Below are 6,559 nucleotides of genomic sequence, written 5' to 3'. Positions count from 1 at the left end.
TGCAATTAGAGAGAGGAAAGAAATACTTCTGACATTGCCATACAGGAAACTATGGATGGGGTGAGTTTAAACAGAAAATGTATGTTTTCTTCAGGAAAAAAACCCTCTGAATTACTCTGCCAGGCCTGGGGGAGAAAAATGGGGAGAAAAATGAATTTTACCTCTTTGGTCTGGAGGAAAACACCTTTTTCCCTCTTCACTTGCTGGCCAGTGCTCTGTGTGTTACCAGCTCGTGGGAGAGCCACAGCCAAGGGAGAGCTTTCAGGGGTACAAAACAATAAATTACCAGAGATGGACTTGGCAATGATCTACCTGCCCAGGCACCACACCTGTACAGGGACCTACAAGCAAGAAACCAAGGCATGATGCTCCTGAACCCCACAGCCATGGGTGCAGTCGTGGTGGAAGATGTTTGCCAGTGAGGGGGCAGAGGATGGAGGGGACACGAGTGCCTAGCAACATTAGACAATGGCAAGGCATGAAAATACCTCACGGATATTTACTAGGAGAAAAAAAACAGAAGAGACAATGAGGATATGTTTTGGAAGCCCACACCCCTTTTACTTGTTGTTTTACATATTCTTCCCTCAGCCGTGAAAATTTCATACTTCATCTTTACCCGGCAGTGGACACTAGAGTTTCACGAGCAGGGGACAATAGGTTCTGTTTATTCACCCACAATAAAGAGCCTGTTTAACTCTGGACTGCAAGTGGCTGAGCCATCTGGCCCATATCTTCACAGTAAAACATTGTCCATGACACAAAAAATGATTACATCCACAGGACAAACTAATGTGACCTCTAAATAAAGCCTTCCTCTGAAGCTATGATATCATACTGCAGAGGGGACACCGGCACAATTGAATCTGGTCACCCAGAGCACAAGTGAGATAGGACTATTTAAATCCAATTTTACAGGAGACTTTTTGTCCTCTGTGGCAAACCACCCAGATCCGACGACAGCATTGAAACATCTTTTTTTATGCACTCTTAAGGCAACAGAGCGGTTCTGTCTGGCCTTGGCAGTCCTCTTCAGCTTGCCCCGGGCCCAGGAAGCACCCGTCCATTTTCAGAGCCAGCACCTGCAAGCTTTTCTTCCAACAGCATTTTACTGATGGAGCACCACCTGCACTGGCCCCCTTCTCCTTTTCCCCCCCTCCGATAGTGGGGAAACAAGCATCTCTTTCTGCTCAGTGCCAGTTGGAAAAGTCCAAGTCTGCCACAGCCTCACAAACAGTTTCTGAGCTTGAACAAGGCGCCCTCAGCCCTGCTGTACCTGAATAGCAGCTTCATGGGGCAAAACAAGGACCCGGGCAAAGGGCCCATCTCAATAGCAGGAATGTTGCTCTCTCAAAGAAGGCAGTTTATCTTTGCCGGTATGGTGCTCTTACCACTGTATCGCTTAGAGAAATGTTTGTAAAAGGGGATGATAGATCTAATTAAAGAAGTAATCCTTTTAAAGGGACAACGCTACTGATGTGTGGATATTTACAGACTGTGGGAATGCTTCGCAGTAACCCCAATGATTAATACGAGCAGAACACCTGTTTTGTGAAGCTGTATGTCTGTTTGGCTGGAAGGCACTCTGACAGGCAGGCAGGCTGAAGGGTATCGCTGCAGTGCTGCGTGATCGCAGGCATGCACGTCCCTTCCACTTACACAAGTGCTGGCTGCTGTTCCTTTTGCTGGGGCACTGCTGGCACTGGGGCAGGATCAGATCCATGGGTTTACAGGCACCAAAAGCAAAAGGTGGTCGGAGAGGATAGAAATGGAGAGGAGGCCTTTGCCAGTAAATTATTTCCCTGTGATAATTTTGATAAATTTGGGGTTTCCAGAAAGGAAAGCAAACCTTGTGCTAGACACATTAACAGAGATAACACCTGCCTGGGAAAGCACACTCTCCTCGCACAGGTCAAGCAGGCTTTGCAGCTAATTCATAGCATCAGAACTGCAACTATAATGAACTGAAAATAAAATCATGAGTAGGCTATCTTGCCCAGTTTTATCTTGGCTCTTTGGGACTGAAATCAGGACAGATTCAAACCTCTCTTTTCAAATTAGCAGAAATTCTTTTACCGTCCCCTCCAGCATAAAGTGCCTTTTTTATTAGCATGCTTAGCTTGAACACCTGAATACCCAAACTCTATCTTTTCATATGAAAATACAGTTTGCAGGCCCAATAGATAAAAAATAAAAAAATAAAAAAAAAATTGGTCACCAACATAGAGTCTTAAATAGCAAAGGCTCTTAATCCGCTGTGGAATTATAAACCTCGCACCCAAAGGATTAAACTTCTCCAACACAGATCATTAAATGGTGCCGCATTTTTGGCATGGCACTTCTGTTACCCACATAGGTTTCCAGACCCAGGCCTCTTAGCCACACAACACCTGGCATTAAAAATCCTGCAAGTTTCCTTGAAGCCCTGAAAAGTACCCTGAAAAATGCTGCAGAAGCTTTGGTCCTGGGGCTCAGTGCCAGTGCCACTGATCTGGGACCAGCAGGGAGCTTTCACTGATGCTTTCTTGTGTTGGGTCCATTGACCTACACAGGCAAGAACACAGTTCCCACTAAAAAGCAAATGTTCAAATTCATCCCAAACACAGCAATTATATACATATATATATGTACAGACACATGCATTCACAAAACTCCAACATTATCAGGTTGAAAGAAGATTATTCAAGTCCAAATGTTGGCTTCTCAGCAGAAAAATGCATTTGAATTTAAAAGACCATTTGCTGAAGGTATAATTATCAGTAGGATATAGCAAGCTTTTTTTTTTTAAAGCAAGAGGTATATTGTTTTGCCAGAAAAAAGGCACGCTTTTGTTTTGCTGGCTCTTTACTTTCTTCTTCTTTTTCCTGTATTGAAGCAGAGATTTAAATACCTTGTTCCACCATCTCAAAGATTTATCTAGTAGGAAAACTCCCTGGAGAAAGTACATAGCTCCCCAAAGACAGTGATTTTTTTGTTTCTTTCAAACTTCTTTCATTTTAGCTCTTCCCTTTCTCTCTTTCTCTCATTTTAATCCCTTTGAACTGTAACACTGGATTTATTCGAGCCCTGCTTCTCCTCCCCTGTATGTTAGCAGTTATCTGCAGTAACTCCCACTACCTTGATAGAGTAATAGTGAGATAACTGGAAGGGGAAATCAGCCATGACTTTGCACTGACGTTCAATTACATTTTTACACAGTGAAGTAGAATAAGAAACAAAATAAATAAAAAAGGGAGAAATGCCTTCTCCTTCACAGTCCTTCCTGCCACAAGCTTGCAGATACGGAGTGGGGGCAAAGCAGGCAGCAGTTCTCCTGCGCAGGGCAGGGAAAGATGTGCACTGGGGTTTAGCTAGCTATTAGCACACTAACTGTGTACAAACAAATAAAGCAGAGAAAGGGGAAGGGTAAATTTTGCTTTTCCTGTAAAATAATGAGCAGTTGGGATGGAGCTACCTCTCTTGCAAATTGAACTCCACCCATACTGTATTACAAATGAAATCACTGGGATTCATCACACCGGGCTTCAGGTGTACAATGGTTAGGTGCCCCAACCCACTGCAGCTCCCTTGACCACCAAAGAGAGAAGATGCTTCTCACTTCACAACAGGTTTCCCAGGGAGGTGGTGGGAGGAAACTGGGGAAGAGGACTCCCTTGTGAAGATGCCTAATGCTCTCCCATGGTGTCACTGCTCCCCATACCTGTCTGTAAAGCAACCAAACAGGAGGCTGGTGGACCCACTGCATGGCTCCAGGCACTGGCCCCAGCCCACAGTGGAACTGGAGATTCATCTACTAGGAGACATATTAGGTCACCCCTGACTTACTTCCTTCCAGGAAGTTGCTTTTGTTGCCTTCGACTCTAACAAAGTGCTCCTTGTCAGCACAGCAGAAACTTAAGCAAAATCATTAGAGAGCTGTGTAGGCAGTTCTCCAATGGAAAGGGGCTGGACCTGCCCATGCAGGTTGCTGGAGGAGTGGGCAGGGCTAATGTAAAGGCTCTCTAGCAGGGTTCCAGAAAACTCAACCTATGAAGACAATGCAGGAAACAGAAAAATACTGCATGCTGTAGGTATTCTAGGGTCACTACTTAAATATTTCTTGTATCTTGTACATAAACTACTGTTTGTTTTTTTTTCCCACAGGGCAAGGAAATGGACAGTTTGACCCTCCAGTCTCCCATGTTTCCTGCTGGTAAGGGATGGGGGTGAAAACAAAGATAATATTGAGAACTACAGCATTTTAGTCTGCTCATTTGCAAGGTTTCTTTGCTAAATATAACAACATCACAACACTGAAAGAGGGTGACTGAACCCGGCCAAAAACTTCCTATTGGAAAACTGCATCTGCAGCAGCAAGAACCCAGTCCCCATCATTGGTCTTTCCTGGCTTTTGGAGGAGCTGAAATCTGGACCACATCTTTTTGCTTGGGCACATATGTAAATGGCCCAGATGTTGCAAAAATGTCCTTTCAACCATGGTTTTTTTTTTTTGAAGGGGATAAACTGGTCAGGATTAGATTACATTGAACGTAGGCACAGACTTTCAATTTGGTCTTGTTCAACAATTTAGGAAATTCAGGTGAATTTAAAAAGGCTAAAGGAAACTTTTTAATGAGATCTAGTTATGTGACTTATGGTCAAGCCTTGCAAAAACCACTGCTACTTTGAAAACTTCTGTTAGATTTTCCATTAGGCGGTCTGGATCATCTAGATCTTGACTGGTTCTCATCTCTTAGGCACCGTGACCTGACCTAATGGGACGGTTTGTGACAGGAGGGATTTTAAAGTATCTGGTAGACAACAGGAGTCATTGTGCTTATGATAAAGCACCTGCACTTGGCGTGGGCTTCCAGGTGTGCTGATTTTGTAATTGTTTTTTTAAGAGGCAAAAGCTGAAAACTAGATTGCTGTAAGAAGGTAGAAAAGGAGAGGGAGACAAGGATTGTGCAGCTTATGTTAGAGAGCAAAACTAAGTGCTGTCAATTACAATGTGCCAGAACCGGCAATTGCTCTAAGGCTGCAGGACACAGATAAAATCTTTCTGTGCCACACAAGAGAAAGAATGACTGGAGTAGATTAAGTACTACAGAAGCACAGGTAAGGTAATGCTGCTTTAGGGTTTTCTGTCACTTACATACAACCTAGCATGGACCGGCAGTTAGGAAATGCACAAGGTAGACAGCCTAATGAAAAAGGAGAGAGGAAAAAAACCCAAACAAACAAACTTGAAAGAAATAAACTTGAAAGATCTTGGCTGCAGCTTCCCACCTGCATGTATTCACCTTGGGTACCTCTTTCTGCATCTTTTATTTGCTCCAAGTCTTCTTTACTTATGGCAGTTGGACTGTGCAAACGTGGATCAATGTGGCTGAATCACAGAACTTGCAGGGATGGCCTCTGATTCATCAGCCTGCACCACTGCACTCACTGATAGTCTGGAGTACCCATCAGATGCTTACTGTTACTGAAGCGTTATAGTAAAACCATTAACATCTTTCCTGGGAGCTACAGCAGCAAGCATTTACATCAGTTTCAGAAAGCTTTTTGCTGAGCCGTACTCTGCCCTGTGAAATATAACCTATTCAGCTTTCTTGGGGGAAAAAAGGAGACAAATTTCTGGTTTGCTTGTAGACTTTGGATATGAGAGATCCCAACGGATGTCTAGAAAGTTGCTTACAGGTGCATGTTTTGCAGCATCAGGGGTCAGCATTGTGAGGCTGCTCCTAAAGAGCAAGAACTGTTGGTTTAAGCATTCTCAGTAATACTGTGTTAGTCAGGCATAGTGGTGATTTCTCCAAGCTTTTTGTGGTATGTTTCTTTGAGGGATATTCCCCTTTACACTGCCACCAAACTATTTATTTCCATTTTAGTCAAACCCTCCCTGTCCTTAATCCCACTACAGTCTCAAAATATAATAGGCAAATATGTAAAGCTTCTGTTTCTTTAGCTAAAAGAGCATGCATTTTATTTACAGAGCTTTCTATTTCTTTTAACATGTCACCGTAATTCTATATAACACCTTCTTAGCTAATTTCCCTGCAATAATTTCTGGTGGTTTCAGCTACCTCCACCAGAAAAATCCTCCAACTTAAACCGATCCAAACCTAAAACAGCACTACTTGCCTCTAGATATGTCCATTTAATATATCCAATACAAGCAGCCAACTGCTGTTCTCAAAAGACTATCTGACAGATTCTATTCACTTTCAAAGTAGCTCTCCATGGTTTGAATAATTATCTTTCATTTCCCCCTTTCTGACACTTTTCAATGATTTGTTGACATCTGAAGAGATATGTGCAATCTCACAAGAGGCAGCTGGACTTTCTACCCAAAAGATACAAATACAAAAAGGATTCCCATACAGAATTTGAAATAACTATGTTCTTTGCAAATGGAAGACTAAATCTGCATTTTAATGGGACATGTTTTTAAAAAGCGGAATTCATGAATAACCCTATGAGTTTTAACTTTTTCACTGCCAGTGACAAATCAGAACTACCCCTGGGAAGAAATCCTACCTTCCTTTTGTCCAGTTTGCTTTCCCAGCACTTGCTGCCA

This window comes from Pezoporus flaviventris, unplaced genomic scaffold, assembly GCF_033815535.1.
Source record: "Pezoporus flaviventris isolate CSIRO_AGI_PZ_B2104156 unplaced genomic scaffold, CSIRO_AGI_Pfla_v1 ptg000015l, whole genome shotgun sequence".
In the NCBI taxonomy this organism is placed as follows: Eukaryota; Metazoa; Chordata; class Aves; order Psittaciformes; family Psittacidae; genus Pezoporus; species Pezoporus flaviventris.
This window is presented reverse-complemented; position numbering follows the sequence as displayed.